This window comes from Amphibalanus amphitrite, unplaced genomic scaffold (genome assembly GCF_019059575.1).
Source record: "Amphibalanus amphitrite isolate SeventyFive unplaced genomic scaffold, NRLGWU_Aamphi_draft 001148F_arrow, whole genome shotgun sequence".
NCBI classification, from domain to species: Eukaryota; Metazoa; Arthropoda; class Thecostraca; order Balanomorpha; family Balanidae; genus Amphibalanus; species Amphibalanus amphitrite.
In genome coordinates, this window is record NW_024882642.1 from 27,376 (window position 1) to 49,639 (window position 22,264).

The 22,264-nt window shown below is 44.5% G+C and overlaps 1 long non-coding RNA gene across 1 annotated transcript; it reads left to right on the forward strand.

The window, feature by feature from the left end:
• The first annotated feature begins 3,078 nt into the window (after positions 1–3,078).
• On the forward strand, positions 3,079–22,178 carry LOC122370600. Its single transcript, XR_006254578.1, has 3 exons — positions 3,079–3,263; positions 17,975–18,061; positions 22,067–22,178. It is a non-coding gene; the product is annotated as an uncharacterized LOC122370600 (long non-coding RNA).
• The last annotated feature ends 86 nt before the right edge of the window (positions 22,179–22,264 follow it).

Below are 22,264 nucleotides of genomic sequence, written 5' to 3' on the forward strand. Positions count from 1 at the left end.
ACTGAAAACAACTTGCTTCTGATTGGTCGGGCTAATCATGACGTCACATGTAGGTATATAACTGTCTGTATATTTGGCGCAGTTGAGACATATATTTTCTATGTATTTACCTATGGTAAATCGGAGTGATTGGTCGTTTTTTCAGTGTCTCCTTATTTTGCGCTGGTATTGCGTGGCTAAGAAATTTTATCAAGAATAGCATATACTAAAATGTTCCTTTAATAGTGGAGCTTCAATATCTGTGAGTTTTATTGGCAAGCGAAAACTGATTTCGCTGTTATTTTATCTGGAAATTACTCATTTTTTAGGTCAATATTCAAAATATTTTACGGGAACAAGTTGGCACTTCTCTTGATTTTTGCACTCAAATCGCGTGCGACTCAACTGTATTGGAACTTGCAAAGAAGCTTGGTGATTAATTAACTGTGTTGTTATGGCACTGTTTGCAAAGCATGGATAATGAAACTGTGCCAAAGACTTAGCTACATAGCTAGCAATGCCTCAAGGAATACGCAGGAGGGACAGAATTCAGAGTCCGATCGAGAAGAATCGGTGCAAATGCTACGAGGACCAGGCAGCTCTGATACGATGGCTAGTCGTCTCACTCCATTAGACCAGCTGATTCCTGACAGCACCGACTCGGATACAAAGATGGAGCTCATCTTCCAAGCCAGAAACCAGTTCTTTGATGGAAGATGTGATGCTGCCTCTGTTTCTGCTTTGTTGGCCACTTTGGACGGGGCGGAGCTCCGCTCCTTGCGTGAGCGGCTATTCGCCTGTCATCCAGAAATAGTTCCTTCGTTTGCTGGCCGTTCCCTGATTAGTTGCAATACGGGGAGCTGTAATCAGGGAAGTAACATTCCATATGAAAGGGGTGCAGGTGCACCCCGTCCCCCATCCACTAGAAGTGCACCCCCATAGGCTAAGCGGCGCCCCACACGCCGCCCCACACCGATTAGCTCCAGAGCAGATGGCGAGGGTGATTTACCGGCTACATTCCATCTCGGCGTCGTGATGCTTGTGGGCTTGGAAAGCGTCCAGTCGTATGTAGGGTAGTGTAGGGGTAGGATTGAGTTCAATAAGGTCCTTACATTTGAAAGGTTTGAACAACCCGCAATCAGCACAACATACCACAAGTTAAATAAAAAAGTAAAACTACCAAACTCCGCCCAACTAATACCTATTAATAAACATTACAGCCAAACTAATGGCCTAAATGAAAATATATCTCAAATCCTAACAGTTATCGCGGGTGATGGCGCCATTAGTTGCTATTATCCAAAACAGATGCAAATAAACATGTTTGTATGTTATATGTATGTATGTTTGTTTTAAAAACGTTGCAGCGGCGCTGGTAACTGCAGTCTTAGATCTGGGTATTGAGTTTTATTCACGATCGATGGCAACACAAGTCAAATTCCTAAAACCAAATTATGGTTTTAGGAATTTGACTTGTGTTGCAATCGATCGTGAATAAAACTCAATCATGTCTGATTATTTACAAACATATATAGATCTGGGTATGTTTGGCATCTGCAACTCTTTATATACGAGTACACATTAACCCTATTTCGGACGGGGAGGCCTTTCAGGATTGTCTTGTACAATTGTCAAACGCCGCGAGACATTCAGCTCATATTTGGTGACATTTCCTAAATGCTCATTGCACACATCTCAGCAAAAAAAAAAAAAAAAATGCCGGGTCAGGTCAGGTCAGGTAGCCAGAGCGGGTTTGTTGAACCCACCTCAGAAAAGTTTGCAATCACGTCAGAGCTTGAGTTTTTCACGAAGTTATTTCCTCTTATCAAGTCTTCAAAACAGTACCAGCAGTATGTGTCGTTTGCATATCTCAAAATTTTTATCTGTGACCTGAGGTTAGGTCAGAGTCGTGAGCTTTACATTGCAAGCCTATGGAAAAATATTGAAATACGACCTGACTCGAGTAAACGAGTCAAAACCACCCAATTCTTTAAGAATTATGACAAATTATCTTATCTGTAATGATCCAGGTGCCATTTACTGACAGGGACACCGGAGAGGGTTATCTGAGGGCGAGATCATGTAAGGTGATATCTACCATACATCAATGCTCACAATACTTACAATATTGACAATGCTTACAATACTGTTACAATACTTACGATGAGACCAGCAAGCACTCTGCCGTTACAGTTCTAACTTCTGTTTCGAAAACCGACGTTACACACATTTGCTGCCAGCATAAGATGTATTGTTTGACAGTAACAAAATACAATTGACATCTGAACCCCAAACGGACCGCCATCCACTCAAATTTTATAACCCTGACTGGTCAGGGGGCGAATGGAGGTCATCTCCTGGGCATTACACTCAGCCCTTGCACAAAATATTCACCTCACAGTGATCATTACAACAATATCACCGAGTTGATAGTGGATTTCAAAGTACTTGCATCAGCTCTTCTGGCTATTGCAGACGATCATCTCCTCAGGGTAATGTTGTTCGGGATATCAACGAAGATCGTTTTCGGAGTTTCATAAGTGCTACTGCAACAGCAGAGGTGCACAAACCTTCCTACTTGCCTACAATGTAGGAGACAGGAAAGAGCCGAAGAGGGTAGCCGCGAGACAGATTTCAGTTTGTGTTTTCTGTACAAAAATGACTATAAAAACAGCTAACTGGTAGCAATTGGTCGGTACAATCAGCTGTCAACGGCATTTGGTCATTACATTTCTTTACGTGTCTTCAAAAATAGTTCCTACAAATCTCCTCCATGAGACACCCACGAGACAGTTCCCATTGAATTAACATTGTGTCTCATGAGACACCGTGTAGGTAAAATGTAGGGAAAAAAAAACTGCGAAAGTGGTGGGCATGTTTCGAAAAACGGCGCACAAATTCTTTGGACGCCTATCAGTTAAAACAAAATTCCTGTTCGAAAATGGTTTCTGTAAAGTTTCGTCAGCTGGTTTCCATAGCAACCGCCATTCGTGGGACAAGCTGACGCCATTTGCTAGCGCGTTGCGTGGTAACCAGCTATCGGTGTCAGTTGAATTTGAAAGATAATTGCAACAGTGAACAGCTCGCTTCAGTTGCTTGTACTGTGCTGTGGATGTGTGTCTTGTGCAGTGTAAGCAAAGTGAAAGGACTTTCACATTATATTTTGTGATGGTGTGGTAATATAAGGTTGTGAGCTCCAAGTGGAGTTAAGGAATTGCCAAAGAAATGAAAACTCTGCATGGGCCGGAAATCTGCATCCCGCACTTCTAAACTCTTCATAAGAGGTTCGTGGCAGGGGGCATTTTGGGGAGCGATTATGTGGAGGTGCTGGTAAGTAGGTAGGTACCCAACCTAATTGGCTTGGTGAGAACTGAAACTGGGTATCCATGCTAAGAACTGAAAACTGGGTATCCATGCTAAAAATCGTGTGTCCTTATGTCACATATGTCTGTAGATATAAGATGAGCCAATTGATTCATTTACCTGCAGTTATATTGGAAAAAATAGTGTGACAAGCAATGGAAGTGGCTTTCAGAAACAACTACAAAGGTGTGGAGGATGATAAACTGAATTGTGAAATTGCTTTACCTATCCTATCTGATCACTTCAACTTTTTTTTAAAGTTTCCATTCATTTTGATGATAAAGGACAACATGGAAAGATGCTAGCATGCAGGTAACTACCTACCTAGCTTTAATGTAAATAGGTAATTATTTCCCTTAAAAAGAATATATGGCTCTTCAATGTACTGTACCTACTGGAGTTTTAGTAACTGAAGGCATCTCACTTCATTTTTAACATTACCTAGGTATAACTTCTCTAAGCTGCATGACAAATTTTCAATTTTCTTGCTGTAACACCAATACCACAAACATTCATCTGGGCACAAGGCTTTCAACATCAAATTATTCATGTTTTATAGACAGGTACCTATACAGCAAAAAGGCAACAGAGATATGTGATTATTTTCAACATTTGCTTTGTGTTCAGTTGTGTATATAATAATTTTGTGGGTAGAAAATGTGTCATGAATTGTTTACAGGTCTGTGTAGAATTGTCTTGTCAATGATATGATTATAGAAAAAGGTAAATGGTCAGTTAAGAGGTCAACATGTTTACTCAATATCAAGATATGATGGCATGGAATTTGCTCATGAGTTTGCTCAAAAGCCTTTCAGTAAAGTGTGGGAAGCAGCAATTTGAAGCATATGCTTATAAAACGGATTTGTAATGGGGTTTGTGAAGTTCTCCATAAATTTCACACAGAGCAATGTACCTACCTAATGCATTGCATTATTTTAAAATGAGGGAGACCATACTAAGTTGTCAGGTAGGCTTTGACATTGATTTCAAGATAAAACATTTAGGTGCTTTTTGCTTATAACTTGTCCTCATTCTCTGACTAAAGGAGTGGCAATACAATCTGACTTGTTCTATTTTCCTCTTGCCTTGCCATTTTTGACATAATCCTTGCCCAGGCTATATGTAGGTACGATGAAGGTCAATCAGATGACATATTTCAAATATCACAGATATGATTTCAGTTGATTTTGCCTAACTTTATTTAAACAATATAAAATTAGACATTGCATAGCTATAACAGGATATTTGAGCCACCACTGGCATAGAAATTAATTGATTACAAAACATTACTCAGCAAAACATTAATCAGTCATTGACAGTGGAGAAAACACATATAGACTTGACAGCAAATTACTATTGAATATTCTTCTACCATTCATGTTGGCATAAGTAATAATTCAAATGGATACTTGCGCATTTTTCTAAAGATTTTAAGCACATGAGATCCATCCAAAGACACAGACCCAGAACAAAGGCTGTGTTATGAACAAGGACATTGTACCTTTTTTGGTATTTTAACAGTTGTTATATTCCGACATCCTAAGAAAAATAATATGGCCATCAGCTGCCCTGCTTCATTTGATACGTATCGATGAGAAATTGGATGTTGCGGGAATGCAGTTAGCTTTCCGGCAGTTGTCTCCAGCAGCGACAAAATGGCCGCTTTCTTTCTGTCAAACATTTGTTTTCATATGGCTAAATACATTAATTTCACTTAGTCTAACTTTGTCTAGCAAATCTCCAGTTTTACTTCGGAAAAACCGGCAGCGTGTTCCACATTGGTGTCCCCGCCATGGGCGAGGCAGTTCCGTCGGCCGTCGATGTCCTTCGGTCATATATATAACCCCTAATAAAACTAACGCGTCGAACGATCGGCAGCATGGATGGTCCCACACCATCCATGGCATGGACCGACCTCACAGAGCCACGCAGAAAACAGCAATAAGCAGATTTATCTGCCTCTAAACTGTAATGTATGAATGCGTCGTGAAAATTTTACAAGACAGCTGAGGTTTGCTAAATAAGAAAAATTATACCAGGATCTGTATTAGCGAAAAGATTAGCGATGCACGTGAAATGTGTATAGATTGCAGTATATATGTAGTTAGCGATGGATTATAAAAGGATTTAAAGCTGCTTCTTAAAGCCTACAGTCAAAACGTTTTCTGAAAGTTTGTGGTCCTTCTCAATATGATAGGTATTCCATAGCAATTTAATGGGCTTCGTCCCATTAGCAAATATTGCAAAATCGTCCTCAAGTAATGTTTTCTTACCTAAGTGAAGTAATGCTGATCCAGGAAAAAAACTTGTTACACACTCCTTAAAGTTTCATATTCCTAAACAGAAACACTGATGTGCACCGCACACTGCAGCGTTAGGTCACTTCACCTTCAGCCCGCCAAGTAGTAACTGCCCCACTAAACGGGAGAGGGACGCTATGGGACGGCAGATGGACGCCCGTCTGGTCCATGTGGAACTGAACCCTCATTGGACGAGAGGAATTAATTGAGCGTCCCTATGGTTTTATGAGGGTAGTTCTTGACTTTCCAGTGTTTCCAGACACAGTCAACAACCAGACCGCCTCACTCTAGTCTATTTATACACCACCAGTATGCATTTCAGGTGGAGGTGTACCAAGCCCTGCCTCGCACTTTGCCCAAAGCAGCGCATAACCGTACGTCTGTCGGCTTCTTAAAAAATTACGATATAGCTGCGGATGGCTTCAGGAAAAAAACACTTCAGGAATAGCGTTTACGTCCTGTAAATATTAATAACTGTAACGTAAAATAACCAGCTTTACTTGAAAGCATAGATATGCTTGGATATACCTAAGGATGATCGGTGAGACAAACCGGAGCCATCGGAGACCGTGTAGGAGACAGGCTGGACCTTTTGTGCACCTCTGTGCAACAGCCTGGCACAAAACAGGACTTGCATGCTTTTCTCAGCACTTTGCCCTTCAGTATATCACAAAAGAATTGTTTAGAATCCATCTCACGCTTCTTTCACAGTCTCCCTTGCCACCGTAGGGCGTAGATAGATTGCTGTTGCTGGTAAGTTAAGGCACGGTAGATAGAAATTACCTCGGTTCTCAACGCCTTAAGTTATTTTTATGAAAAAAAACAAAGAAATTGTTAATAAGATTAGAGAAATTTCAAAATTTTAATCGTAAATTAGGCCAGATGCGCATTGGAAAGGCTTTTGCCCTTCAGCATCTCCCGGTTCATCATGTTTTTCATTTGAAAATTCGAGGTTCACAAAATGTTAACCACGCGCTCAATGTTAAATGGGAACAGTACACGGCAGACGCATCCATTTTTGACACTGAACCTTCCATTCGTGAATGCTTTAGCGTAATTTAAAGCTAAAAACAGCGTGAATGGCAGAGTGAAACAAAAAATCTCTTTCACACATAGAAATAACATGTAATCGGTGGTGCGCCAGATGCGCCGTTATTTGTCAACCGCAGAAGGTGACATGTGACGTAACAGCATCAAGAGCGTCTTTTTCAAGAACTTTAAAAAACATGTTTTCTGTCTGTCTTCCCCCATTTCTCTCAGCATAATGATTTTATGAGGAAATTGTATGCACCATAAATTCTGCGAAAATAGTTTAATCATTTCTATACATTCTTAAAAAACCGAGTTCCCAACCCCATTGTATTACAAAGCTTCGTCAGCGTATCGTAATCGGGTTCGGTCAATTAATTAATCGTGTTCGGGTTCGGTCAAACACTCAATTTTGCGACCGATACCCCCGAACCCGATTACGATACGCTGACGAAGCTTTGTAATACAATTCGAAAGCTCCGACCCGAACAATTTCTTGTGGAGTAAAGTCCTCATTCAATTATTACATTAGCAAACTCCACATCATGTCCTTTAGTGAATAAAATAAAATTGTATTTCAGTTGAGACAAGTATAATAACACGGAAAAAATGATAGACGAACGCGTTTCGGCTAAATCGCCGTCATCAGCGTCTAAAAGGAGAACAAGAGGCACACATAGAGCAAATATCACAGTTCAATCGTTTTGATTTTTACATACGCTTTTAACGTGGAGGTGCCGCGACGTTTGATCGAGGGGGTCGGGTGGCTCGTGCGGCCTAACGTGAAACATGATGAAATCAGTGCGTTGCTTCGAAGGTTCTTGATAACCAATAAATCGGTGCATCCGCATGCGAATTTTGAATGATCTAAGTTACGTAATTACCGAGATGTAGGCCTTTGAACTTTTTCTCATTATTTAGTAGACACCCGTTATGACCGCTAAGTCAACTTCCAAAATGTGTCAACTGCGTCATAGGACACACGTGACACGTCATTGCTTAATCTGAAGCTGACTCGCCTATAACAAAAAATCCCGACCTCAAACTAATACCGGCCAAAATGCCCCACACCCCGGCCAAATAACCCTGCTGGTTGGGTAATTTACCCGCTTTGTAGACCTTTGTAATACACCACAACTTCAATACAAAAGTTACTCGATCATTTCAAGTTTAGGTACTGTCCAGTAAGATAAAATGAATGCGACACCTGCCAGCGTTGAGGAAATGCAGAAAGATATCGTCAATTTTAAGCTACATCGTTTTCTAAAAAAAAAACGGCCAAATTACCCCATTCTTCCCGACAATATTACCTACACGTTTAAACCTGGCCGGCCGAGGGGGGGAGCGGGTGCCGCCCCCCCCCCCAAAGGGTTTTTTTCGCGATATCTCCGAACACGCTAGCGATAGAGAGCTGAAACTTGGCATACCTGACCTTTGATTCAAGCCAGATCTTTTGACACCAACCGTATTTTCAGGTCAGGTCAGGTCACTGACCTATGACGTCATAAGTGAACCTCTGCACGGTCGTCAGATGTCGCAACTTCGCAACGCCCTCACTGCCAGAGGAGCTTTCACAGGGAAATGAAACTTGCAGGATCTAATATCCATTATGAGTCTCATAACTTGTATATCTCGGATTTTTCCTAAAGGTCAATGAGGTCAGGTCATTTTCGTAACCTCACTATTATAAGTCAATGGGGAAAAATGAAAACTGCTATTCTGGCGCTGGGGACGATCTCCAACTATCTCAAGCACACAGAATCGTGTTTTGATGCACTCCTTGCAAGGTAACATGCGTCAGTTTTGCAATGTTGACTTTGCGTGGCGTCATTATGACGTCATTAGGGTCATATTAGTTTTTCGTCAATAACTCCCGATCAATTTAAGCTAGCGAGTCGGTAAAGCAACCAATGGACTCAGGAAGACCTGCCAAATCGAATGATATGCGATATTACCTACTTCGACCAATGTCGTGACCTGGGGGCGCTGACCTGATCGTGACCTGAGGTCAACACCTTAAGTTGACCTCACCCAAACAAAAAAGCATACCATTCGACGCGCCTGAACGAGGCGAACACGATGCTGCCAACATCGCGGCTCTGCGGCCGTTTTTTGCGAAGTTATTCACCAAAAACGGAACCGTACCTGGGGGCATTGACGGTTTCTCATCAATATATTATTCATTCTGAGGGATTACATATTTTTGTTAGTACATGACAACTGCCAATAGCAATCCACGCGTCTGAATCTTTTGTCATTTTTCTTCTTAGCGTCGACATCGTGATAGGGAGGGACCTCCCTATCTTCTTAGCGTCGACATCGATATTTATCAGCATGTTGGGGTGGGCCAACACCGGCCATGTAATAAAATGAATACTGTGTGGGAAGGGGTAATAATAAAAATATTGCCCTCTGTGACGCCACTGTAGCTCTCGGGCGAACAGCACAGTATGGCCACAGAGAAAGTCACTCAAACCCCCTGCCAGACCAACACCATCCATATAATATTCAGGTCGGCGGCGAAATAAAATTGACCGGGTACATCGTTGATGTCCTCGATAGCATGTAACTCGGCATCAATCTGCCTCAGGGGCCAGGGCGGCCACCAGGTCCGGGGTCTCGGCGTCCTCAGCTTCCCTGACGTAGGCTAAAACAGTGGATAAGACAAGTGGATAGGAACAGCGTTTGGCTAGAAGGGGGTGGATAAGCTCAACTGCGAAGTTAACCCGCGCCGTGCTGATGGTCATAGTTTTCCGTGTCGTGCTGAGGGGGAGGGGGCGTTTTCACACGTCTAACTCGGCTCCTGGGCCATGTGGTGACACGCGGTAAGTGGCATTCAAAACAGCGTCAAAATAAGGAAGAAAATAGTTGATTGTTTTTTAAGTCAGGTTAAAGGTCCGGTCGCCAAAGGTCAAATTTTGCCTATGTCAACGTTTTTTCTTCAAAAAGCGGCGCACAACTCGGGAACCAATAGAGCTACCCAGCCGATAACTCAAGAACCAATAGACGCAGCAAAACGGACGAGAGGCAAACGAAAGAACGCGACGAGACACTTCCGATGAGTACCTGAAAGTTGAATTTCAAGGTCACAGGTCAGGTCAAGGTCAGGTCAAACACATGAAATTGGGCTTTCAGTAGCATGGGTCCAAAACACTCCTGGTGACCTGACCTTTGACCTGACCGAAAAGTGGCCTAAGTAATTTCGCCATTATTCCTTACGCTTTATCGAACGTCGCTTTCCCCGTATCGCTACATGGCCCAGGAGCCGAGTTAAAGGGGGGGGGGGGGGGGTGTTCAAACACCCCCGCCCACCAGCAGGGCGTGTAATTCCAGGACCCCCAGCGGGGTGCGGGTTATGAAATGCATGCATCATGGTCGTGAAGTAGTCACGAGAAATTGCCAAGATTCCGTTCAATAGTTTGGAAACCGTAGAACGATAGGTAGGTAATCAAAAATCGAAGATGGCAATTTGATTGTTCATGGTATTGGCAGTTCAATGACGTTTACGGCATGTCTGTATGTCTGTTCTGTGATTTTATACCATGATTTTTTAACATGTGTCGTTTTTTGTCGAAAACTTAAATCATGACGTCACTAAAACCTCGATATCTCAAAAAATTTGGAACGACTTTTTGAAAACTTTGTCACAATAACCTTCTATCAATTCCTTACATGTACCTACCTACACAAAATTTGGCACACAAAAAAACGTCGTTTCTATGTTAAAATTCTGCACCAGCAATATTTCAAGTGTTCGTGCTTACAAACGGGCCAATTGTCTATATGGACTCTCAGCTGCTCCCGGGTCATGCGCAGCGCCTCGCCGACTGAGCGTAGCCAGGCGACAAGCCAGCCCGTCACCGCAATAACGGCGCTGCCTCCCCCCCCCCCCCTCCTCCTGACCCCGTCCCTCAACCGGCGCGGCATTCCTCAGGCCACAATAGTGACTCCCCTCCCTCAGCTGACCCGTCCTCAGGTGCGGTGTACACTGGACAAATACCTCTGCCGGGGCTGACGGGGTGCATGTTTGAACAAGGGATTAAGGGAAGCCTTCAAACATCTCAGACGGAGTTTTCGCCGAAACTACCAGCTAGCGCCATCCACCGGTGAACGGCGGTACTAAACTTCATTCGCTAGTTCCCGAAACGACACACCATGAACCGGACCTAAATACCTAAATCATAATGGATACCTTAATCAGAAAAAGATGATGTGCAAACATGTATTAAATTTAAATACATGTATACATAGGAGCGTCGCGACAGTCAGATTAATGGTCAGGGCGGGATTGGGGCTAATAGACGTCTCCACGGCACTGTCTACATTATTACGGCTCCTGGCACTAAGTAGGAACTGTCTGGATGGGTTTTTATCGCTCTGACATGTTTCTAATCTACCAAGTGTTATGCGGATAATTTAAAAAAAATGCAGGTGAAGTTGATTTTATATATCTTACTACATACAAGCCTTGTGTCAACCGTTGTAAAAATTGTGATCCGCTTCCATCTTCCATCCCAAATGTCAATCATTGACGGTGATGGTCCCATGATGAGCAAATCCAGCTACAGTCAAATCTGAGGACATTAAACGCAGACATGTGCATGGGTTTGAGAAAATGGATCTGGGATCTGATCCCACGGATCCTGATCTCGGATCCGACGGGATCATAGATCCACCTCTGTAATTTATCGAGAGATCCGTATGGATCACAGATCCGAGTCTCATTTTTTGCTTGAGATCCAGTGAGATCATAGCTCCTCACTTATCTTTTGTCAACACATATATCCCAAAAAAGCACTTGTTTCAACTCACAAACGTTCTGTTTTAGTGATGTTATGTGATCGCACGTCATAATCCATAGTTTTGTGTCACTTATTGGCATAGAGACCCTTTAACCCGCGCCCTGATGGGGTGGGGGCCATTTTGGCCCCCCCCCCTGTGGTTTTTCTTAAATAGTGAGAAAACGGCGGCGCAAATTTTGGATACCTTACCGGGCATCAATTGGACACCTTCACACAAAATTTCAAGTCACAGGTCACCTCAGGTCAGGAGTTATTGAGGTCAAACTGAGGTCATGTTCGAGCAAAAATGAGCAAAAAACATGACATCTTGAAACGCTCACCAATTCTACAGTTAACAAGCAATTTTAAAGTTCTTTATGTGGTTGTGTAGAGAAAAGACGGCGCTACAAAAATGTTATCTCGGATTTTCGAAGTTTTGGGATTTTGACCCCAAAAAATCAAAAAAATTGATTTTTTTAGAAAAACTCAAAAAATTTCCAAATTTTTTTTCGAATTTCGAAAAAACCGGAATATATGTGATAGTCCCTGCGCTCTTCGATATACATACCAAATTTTAGATCGATACCTCTTTTTTTGGCCAAGTTATAGCGAAAAAACTGTAAAAAATTGATGACGTCAAATTTTTGAACTCAATTTTTAGCAATTCCAGACCTCGTAGCGCAAAACGAAGACCACCATTGAACTCCCCGTGACAAGCTGCATCGAATCAGTACCCATTTTATGCAAAAATATCAACTTTGAAATTTGACCTAATTTGACCTGACCTTGACCTGACCTTGACCTGACCTTGACCAAAACGTGACCTAAGCTGGCCCTTAAGTCTGTCTGACCCACATAATCGCATTTGTCATGTAAAATGGACCATAAAACATGTATCACACGACACTTTCATATTGTGACCCCCCAGTGACCTGACCTCTGTGACCTGACCTGGTATCAGTAACCTCAAATAGCAAAATATGTGTTTGAAGAACATTTCCCCATCGATGATTTTCAATGAAATGCATTTTACTCGATTTTACAACGCATTTCTTGAAATGCCTGTAAACGGTGAAAATTCGACCTTTGACCTGACCTGTGACGTCATCGGTTTGACCTAGGTCAATAAAATTGGGTCACAAGGTAGCTCCCCGTTGGGGCTATCCAACACCGTTTACCGCTTGTCGCTATGTTGCGTGGTTCTCGAGATCTGAGGGGGGGGGCCAAAATGCCCCCCCCCCATCAGACCGCGTTGCTCGGCAGACCCCATCTGGGCGCGGGTTAAAACATGGTTTCAAATGTGGTGCCTGGTGGGATCCACTCAGATCATAGATCCATGTTCTTAATTTATCATCAGATCATATGAGATCATAGATCCAAGATGTATTTTTCACGCCAAATCCGGTGGAATCATAGATCCCAACATGTAATTTGCTTCGAGATCCACTGAGATCATAGATCCATCACTCGGATCCATGCACATGTCTGATTAAACGCATTGCAGTAAATAAATGTTATAATATAAGGTAGTCAGTCGGCAAAATTGCGGAAAGCTTACGCTGCAGGACGTGTTTGCTGTCTTGCAAAAGTATTGCAAAGAAGTGTTTGCTGTGTTGCAAATGCTTGCCCTCCGGCAACCGAATCCTTAATAACCCGCGCCCCGTAGGGGGGGCCGAAACGGCCCTCCCTGTCCTTTTCCGTCAATATCTCCTAAACGGCTGGAGATATCGCCACCAAACTTTTAGGACCCCTCCGGGCATCAATTTTACACATTGTGACCTAAAAGTTTCCCAGAGGCTCTGATAGGTTGGCCACAAATGACGTCAGAATGACGTCATGTTCTGCCATTTTCGACCGAAAAAAGACCTTCGCGAGAAGAGCTGTCGGGCCTACAGCTTTGAAGATACAAAAAAATGATCAGACTTAAAAGGTGTAAAATTGACAAGGCTACAAAACTGCTATCTCGGATTTTTGAAATTCTTGAGTTTTGACCCCCAAAAATAAAAAATGCAATTTTTTGGATATATTAGCCAAAAAATCCAAAAAGTTTTTGAGTTTCGAAAAAACGGAATATATGTGATAGAACCTACCGTCTTCTATCTACATACTAAATTTCAGATCGATATCTCGTTTTTTGGCCAAGTTATAGCGGAAAAACTGTTCAAAAATGATGACGTCAAATTTTCAAACTCAATTTTTGGCAATTCTAGACCACCTAGGGCAAAATAAAGACCACCATTAGACTCCCCGTGACGAGCTGCACCTATTTTATGCAAAAATATCAACTTTGAAATTTGACCTAATTTGACCTGACCTTGACCTGACCTCCAAAACGTGACCTTAGCTGCCCCCAACGGCTGTCTGACCCACATAATTGCATTTGTCATTGTTTCAATTTGTTTCATTTGTTTCAATAACTTATCAATTTACTCGATTTCACAACACATTTCTTGAAATGCCTGTGAACGGTGAAAATCTGACCTTTGACCTGACCTGTGACGTGATCGGTTTAACCTAGGTCAATGAAATTTGGTCACAAGGTAGTTCCCCGGTGGGGCTATCGAACGCCGTTTGAATTTTGAAAATCGGCCGGTAAATTTCCGAGATCTTAAGGCCGCCCCACACTGGACCTCGCATGCGGGTTGCGAGTTTGCGGGTCTTGAGTTTGCGGGCATAATACTAATTCATAGAGTGATTAGACCGTTCCCTTATGGTAACTTCATGAATGCAGTGAAGCCAGTACACCTTCAGAAAATTACATATGGTCGCAATACCAGCGCAACCAACCAAAATTCGACTCCAACGAAAAACCTGCAAACTTCGCAGAACTCGCAGACCTCGCAGCGAGGAAAATCGAAAGTTGACTCAAAATCAACTTTTGGAATGCGATGCAAGTTGGCTCGCATGCTAAAAACATGCACACTCGCTTGTTAGATGGTATTGTGGGTCACTCAGCTTAGATTGTATTATTTGATTTGAAAGAAACTCAAAAACCAAAAACTCGCAACCCGCGTGCGAGGTCCGGTGTGGGGCGGCCTTAAGGGGGGGGGGCCGAAACGCCCCCCCCCCTACGGGTGGTAGGGTCTGCCGGTAGCCCTACGGGGCGCGGGTTAACATAAAGCTAATTGTGAGTTGTGAGAACCTGCTAGCGAAAGGGCTCTGAAAAGACCAATTGAATGTTGTTTTGCGATGATGTACCTACAGCCAAAGCCAAAGCCAATTGACGTTGGTTTGTCTTTAGTGACATTAGTCAAATATGACAGAACTATTTTCTAAATAACTTTTGACTGACCTTTTGAATGCCGGTTATTGGCTTGACGACATCAAGCTCTCGAGGCTCTGCAACTGTCATGCACTGTAAAAAAATATTGACGAGCTATGTGTCAAAACAAGGGTCTCGAAACAGTCACCAGGTTGTCAATGCTTCCGGTACCTACCACTTGACTAGTTACCGCTTAGTTAGCTTACAGGCTGAGAACTATCCAGATCGTTATGATCCGGTATTGTAATGATACCCTAGGTGTACCTTTGTTTTGAAGTGCTGAATTAACTATCAAGGTTGTTTGACGTTTGTTTTCGCCTCAATCCGAAACGAGGAAGACCCTCATCAAATTATTAGGTGAAAGCCAGGCTCAGGATGATCAAAATACTAGGGGTAGTTTTGTCATAGTAATCTGTGAAGGGTGAGGAACAAGCCGGTAGCAATGCACTCGTCACTAAACCAGCCTGAGATTATTCGCCAGGTAGCTGCTGCGTTTCCCTACTTGCTGAATCATGTTTGCAACTTTCCATTTCCAGACACTTTTTACGGCAAATAAATTGTTGGGTTATTTGGAAGGTGAATGACAATTTTATTTCTATAAGTCAATACATTTGTATTTCCGATTGCCCTAAAGCTTTTTTTTTAATCGTTTGCGGTAGGTTTTTATTGTTCGCAATAAAGTTGCGCACCTGTGAATCCTTCACTTAATGCGTTCCCGGCTTCCCGGCGCCAGTTGCGCTGTGCCGTGCCGCGTTCGGTCGGGGGCAGGGGTGGAGCTTCCTATTCACTTGGTGGGGCGCCTGCCCCACCAACTTGCCATTTTGCCCCACCAATAAGCGTTTTGCCCAAACCAACTTAAGCCGATTTGCAGGACTTTACTGCTTAGCAAACCTATGTTTTTCGCATTGAGGAGCTTTGAAATGTTTGTGTAATGCAAAATATTATCTCTGTAATGAAAAGAATTGATTCATTGTTGAATTTTATCTAACTTAACAATCGGACATTGTAGGTTTGACAACTTTTTGCCCCACCAACTTTCCTGGAAAAGCTCCACCCATGGTCGGGGGTGCGCGCGTCTGTGCAGTGCGAGTGTTTATCACTGGGCAAACCTGTATCGTTTCCATTTGTGCAGTGTCTAGTTATGAAGAATTGCTTGCCGATATATGACCTGCAGTGATCGACGTTCTGATTCAATAACTTGCCATAAGCCATTATTCTCAACCAAATCGCGCAGAGACGTTTGCAAAGTTGTCGAGGGGGGGGGGAACAAGAGCGATTTTAAATGAATTGCTCTCCATGCAGTGCAATAGGACTTAGGTTTAATTTTTCGAAAGTTGTGGAGCCGCCCCCGGTGTCCGGCCTGGCCAACTCTCTCAAGAACCGACAGCTAACGGAACACTGAAGTTTCACTACGACGATTTCCGCCAAAGTTATGAAGAAAAGGCAAGTGCAAGAAGCAAAACTTCTCTTGGTAATCAAAACTTAGGTTTGGCAAATTCCAAACCCTAAGTCACTACAACTGTGGATATAAATAAGCTGGTTATTGACGGCCAAGCTCTGGCCAATCTGAGGTTCAGACCTATCATCAAGTTCATGAGGCAGCTGCGGTTGGGCGGCTCACGGGCTCCACTGCATAGGCTCAGACAGGTACTCTACAAAATGTCTTCTGTGTTCTTAGGCTCAGATCTATCGATAGGTATGTGCATGCTTCTGATTCGATTGATAACTGTAAACGGGCGCTGGAAGTGAAAGGTTCGCTTGATATACGAAAGGTGCATTGCAAGAAAGCACATTATTTCAGAAATACACTTTCATTTTATCTTGAGCGTTTTTGGAATGGGCCGGATGAATTCGTCATCAAACTGGTAAGGGATTTCGTTTGAAGATCACCGATATTTAATAATATGATGGTCTTCAAACGAATTCGCTGGCAAATTCGATGACTGGATTGGGCGGCGTAGGATCTGCTGGTCATCTGACTATGGGTTGAGCAATACGTTAGTTTTGACCTAGTTTGAGCTTCATTCGTTAAGTAGGAACAAGACTATGCCTCTTTTGAGCATCGTCACTAAACAAGCCACCCTCGTTTTGACATTGTTTTTCGTTATTATTGTTACTAGGTACTTTGTTATCATACACAGCATTAACGAGGACCTGCTTCCAAAACAAGGCAGAAACGCTCCAGCTATTTTTGGGACGTGTTAAAAACTAACCGACACCTGGTAACTGTCATCTGACGAACACAAAACAAGCCAGGGGCTAGCGTGTGTCAAAAGTAGGATGCAAAACTAGTCTGTACCCCCGACATTTAGCGTTGAGAATCATTTGACGAGGGGCTAGTCAATATTTTTTACAGTGTGCCACCATCTTTTGCGCGGTTTATAAATGGACTGACCCCTGTTTTAAGTTCTATGTAAAGTAGGGACTAGATATTTCATGTAACCTCAGTCATTATCTGCTTAGATAGGTACACAGAAAAACATCAACTAATTGGGACCATGACGGTCGTCGATCATACCTACCATGCATGCCTATAGGCCTGATCACTGTAATCAGTATCGCTGCCATTCAATCAATACACATTAAATCATTTAAGGATCAGACATTAAATCAACATAGCAACAAAAACATTGCGTTAAAATGATATATCTTTCCTTTCTCTTTCGACGACTGATGTGTGAAATATTTAGGGCGCGTGGTCGTTGCATTTGAGAATTAAAAGGCACGTCGGAGCTGGGTCAGCCTAATCAATGAGAACCTCGGGCCTCGCCGTGTCGCCCTTGCATTGTCAATACTGGTGTGCGGACTGGGCCGGTCGGCCGACGGGGCGCGGTCGGTCACCTGCAGGGGCCGGGTGGGGGGGGGGGGGGGGTATCCGTTGCCATGGCAATGGTAAGGACGCAGGGCAGGCCGTCGGCGGCGGACCGGGTCAGTCTGCGACACGACTGCATGAAACAGGTGAGTGACTGTGAGGGCCCACCCAGCTGACGCGGTGGGCGTGGTCGGACCCATACCAATTGTGTGCTCAAACGGGCGGGTGATTGCTAACTTGCAAATGTGGTTGGGCTTAGCTTGGAATAGCCAATAGGGAGCCTCGGGTAAAAATGTTTCAGCGATTAATTATGTTTAGATGAAGCAAAGCAAACAAAAGACGTTCCATGATGTTTCTAGTGTTAATCGTTTGATTTAAAGCAAAATAACGCATTGTTTGTGAATGAACTTAGGCATCGACTTTTGGACTTCTCCTCTGTGTTTGCTAGATATGGCAGTTCGTGAAAGTTAATAAATCGAAGAAGAAGAAGAACAGAAATGACGATGCTCGACCATTCATATGACTACTCGGCTCAGTAAGTAGGGATCATGGCTGTTGATGGCTAACCGGTTGCGTGGTGCTTATTTGTTGTAACAATCTGCGCAGGGTAAGTGCTTGGGCATTTACTTACTTGCTGCATAGTCACAACTGCATTGCAAGTTGATACGTTAGTTTTGCCAGGGGGGTGACACCGTAATGCTGTGCCATAGGCCGATGTTGTAGGCAGCTGATGAGCAGGGATGACGTCATCGGCCCATGATAGCCCTGACCAATGTGATCCAACCCATTGCGACTTAAGGTGACCTCTGTGACTTGGCCTGACCCATCGTGACCCTGGGTGACCTCTGTGACCTGACCTGACCCAGGGTGACCTGAGGTGACCTAAAGTGACCTGAAATGACCCAGCGTGACCTGATTTGACCTTTTTATCTGGAATTCACCCATTTGGACCCCTTCGTTCACCTTTTCGCGTAAGTACATTTAGACTTCTAGATGTCACTCCAACGTGAAACCTTTACTACTCGAACTGGTTATTATCGCGTAAATGCCTTATTCGTGATAGCGCCGCGTAGCAAGCGGTTTACCGAGTGTGAACGCGGTCACGGCTTTCAGCAAGCTGGCACGCGGAGCCCGGAGGTCTTAGCTCCGCGTTGCCGGAGCTGAGCGCCAGCTGGACGACACGCGGCAGGAACGTATACAGTCACTGGCTGGTCTTCATGTCAGCGAATGCCGAATGGCATGGCCAGCTCAAGCACAGGCCGCTGACTCCAGGCGGCCAGCTGCGCCTGCAAGCTGTCTGCCATCAAGCCGGTGGCGGCGGCGTGGCCAGCGCGCCGAGCAGCTGCACCGCGCGACACCGCAGCCGGCAGCGGCCCCATCTCCGACTAGCACCGGCCCCGCCGAGCGCCGCCCCGGCGTCAGCTACCTACTGGTTCAGGTCGGGCACCATGGCCGCAGCGGCTCGGCGCAGTCGGCCCAGAGCGCGGCCAGCTCGGCCAGCACCGGCAGCGACAAGTCCAGAGCGTCCGTGGCACGGCTGACCAGCGGCAGGTGGATGCAAGTCCCCACCGAAATTTGGTTGCATCGAAATTCGCCACGATATTCAGTTCCTATCAGGCCGCGTTTCCATGCTAAATGCTCTGACTTTGTGAAGCGATATATCCAACGCTTCAACATTTTTTTTTTTTGTAGGGGGCTGCACCTTACCCCATCAGCCCCGCGTTGAGGCAGAACCCACCGGCCAGGCTCCATCTGCCTCTCCCGCACTAACAGAATCAGCCTAACATAATCAGAATCGCCGATCAGTTCCGGCCGGTAGGTACAGCCTGTTGGTCTCTGAGCCGATGGCACCGCAGCCGCAGCGGTTAGCCAAAGCTTAGCAGGTGCTCCAGAGCCCCGTCAAACGACAGAGGAGGCACCTAGCACTCAGCAGCACAGTGCCGTCGACCGTTCCCGAGCCGATAACCAAAACTACAATGAGTTCCACACAGTCACTATGTCCGCCGTCGATGAACAGTTGCCCCCTCCCCCTCCCAAACTCCAAGCTTGATCCGCGCTTGAACTCAGTAGTTGACAGTATTTTGTTGACAGTATTTTGGGTTCTAACTTCTATGCTGCCTAGCCACGAATGTGCATTGTGCATAGCTTGACATTTATATCAACCTATGACATGCTAATGAACGTGTACGAAAACAGCTGGTTTTGTGTTTTGGTCAGTGGTCACTTAGTTTCTGTCTACCCGTTTGCTACGGGCGGGCCCACGGCTTAGGTACAGCAGTCGGTAGGGGAGAGTGGGGCTATCTGTTACAGGGGTAAGTTGTAACAAAGGAAATATCTTGAAAAATACTCTTGATATGGCGCCAATATTTACGCTAGCAGAAAGGTTACGCACATTTTACATGTAACTGCAGGCTCAGACCTGGTGGAACGCCATGTCGCCCTGTAGGCGCACTGGGGTAAGTTGTGACAGCAAAAGTATTTTTTGCTGGCTAACACTTTGGGTCGTTTTTTTGTCAAGGTTATTTGTGTAAGAATGTTGAATGTATGTTCACAAAATTAAGCGATGATTTCTTTTGTAAGATAACCAAGTAAAACGCACTAGCCTCTTCATGTAAACAAACATTTGAGTTCAGTCTTGTGAAAGTCGGCCGCCGCAGGGCCGGGGCATGTTTAAAGATGGCTACCCAAGACTGCTTATAGCGTGCTCCATTTCACCTGGGCGTAAATTTCGTGTAGAAATCAAACTCCGGTCAGTATGGCAAAGCATGGTGCCCTTGGCGTAGCAGTAAAGGCAAATCAGAGATTGAGCCATGTTTGCTGAGCCTTTTCATGCGTGTGGAGTACAGTAATGGTTTAGGGGAGAGATGTCATATTGCGCCACCTTAAGGATATCGGCCTATTGCGGCTAAAGATGACCAGCTGTCATGCTTGATGATATCTCAAATTGTACCTCAGTTATTTTGGCATCAAATAACAACTCCTAATTTGTATCACACCCAGAAAAATTAACAAGAGAAAAGTTTTCCGACACACCTGCAAAGGGCGCATTTACGGACTACCCCATCAAAAAGCGCCCATGCCTCTCATGTAAAAGCGCCCTATTAAAACAACGGTTTGCCACCTAACTAAGTAGCCTATTTGAAAGTGTCAGCCCATTAGCCATTCATGCTGTGAAGGCTAAGGTAATGGTAAGGTGAGCGCTCTAATAATCAAAGTGTTCAATGAAATGTGTCCCAACCACCAGATGCTGTTTCTCTGGGTTGAAGAATAGGGCGCAAATAGGGTGGGCGCAATTACGAATGGAACACATTTTTCATAAGCTTCAAATATGGCGACGACAGCGAAGCCACGGTGGTGATAAACTTTCAAAACTACCATTAAACGAGCAATTAATAATGATTATTAGTTGAATCACTATCTCTAAGATAAACCATGACACTAGCAAAGGTCGAAATAGACTGTTTCGCGTAAGAAAATAGAGGAAATCACAAAAAATGGTCTGCGAGAAAGCTGAGACACCTCACCTGCCCCCGTGGACCGGAATAAGAGCGAGTTATTGGTGGTGAAGTAAATGCACACATTCGAGTATTCGTTCGAATCGAATTTTGGGCAGGAGGAAGGTGTGGCGCATTTAAGAACATGGCGCAATATGACCTCTCTCCCCTATGCTTTATTGTTCTTGCCTTTCAATGAGAAAGGAAAGCATGTTTAGTATTATCCATTAGGGAGGCTTACGATCGCTTCCGATAGGACGGCCAATGACAGTTATAATGATGAAGAAACTACGAAAAAAGAAGTGTAACATGTTACCCCATATCGTGTATCAAGTTGCCCCACAATTTTTCAACTTACCCCAAAAATCTTGCTTTGGTTTTCTGAATTTCACATAAAAGTGAATAGTCGTAAAGAAGTGAAAGTTTGCATGTGCTTTCCAAATTGATTCAGCTAGCATGTGACCAAATTTGGTGCAATTTCATTGAATAGCTTGGCCACTAAGTGCAGAAGACCAAAAAGTGTAACGCATAGCCCCACTCTCCCCTACCGTCGGCACCGACTGCAAAATAGAGAGAGTTGGCTGCAATTTTTTGCTGTTGAAAGGTTGCAAGGATATTGAGTAAAACGGTTAAGAGGCCGCTGAACGTTTATTGCATTCCAGTTGGATAAAATCGATCACGAAACAATTGGCGCAAACCCCATTCAGTTTCGCTGCCGTGGGTGGGCGGAGTCGGCGGAGTATGGGCCGATGACGTCATCCCCCCGCCGGCCGTGATTCGCCCCGATTGGCCGATGTCCATACCTGGTTAGAGGGCCTTGAGTTATGCTTCGCAGCGCGGGGCTTATAAACAGTGAAAGCCGAATACACCGTTCCACGCCTGTCACCTGCGAGGGTAGACTGTGCCGCAGCGCACCGCTGTCGTGCGGCACAGCATCTCCATACTGAACGCGTGCGTTACGGCGGAGAGTGAAGTGAACCGTGAAGCCTCTGCTTGTCGATACTCTGCTTTCCTCTGAGCTCACTCCGCGCCTGTCCGCGTCCCAGGACAGCCGAGGAGCACGGTCCACCGATCGGTGACCCTGCCGAGCCGCTATGGCGGTCACGGCGGAACGCGCGGATCCTGAGCGCCGTGCAGCGGATCGGCCGGCGCTCGGCGGAGACAGCCTCGCGCACCGACAGGCTCCGGGCCGCCAAGGTGGGGATAAACACAGCAGTTGCACAAACGTCTCCTTATGTAATACC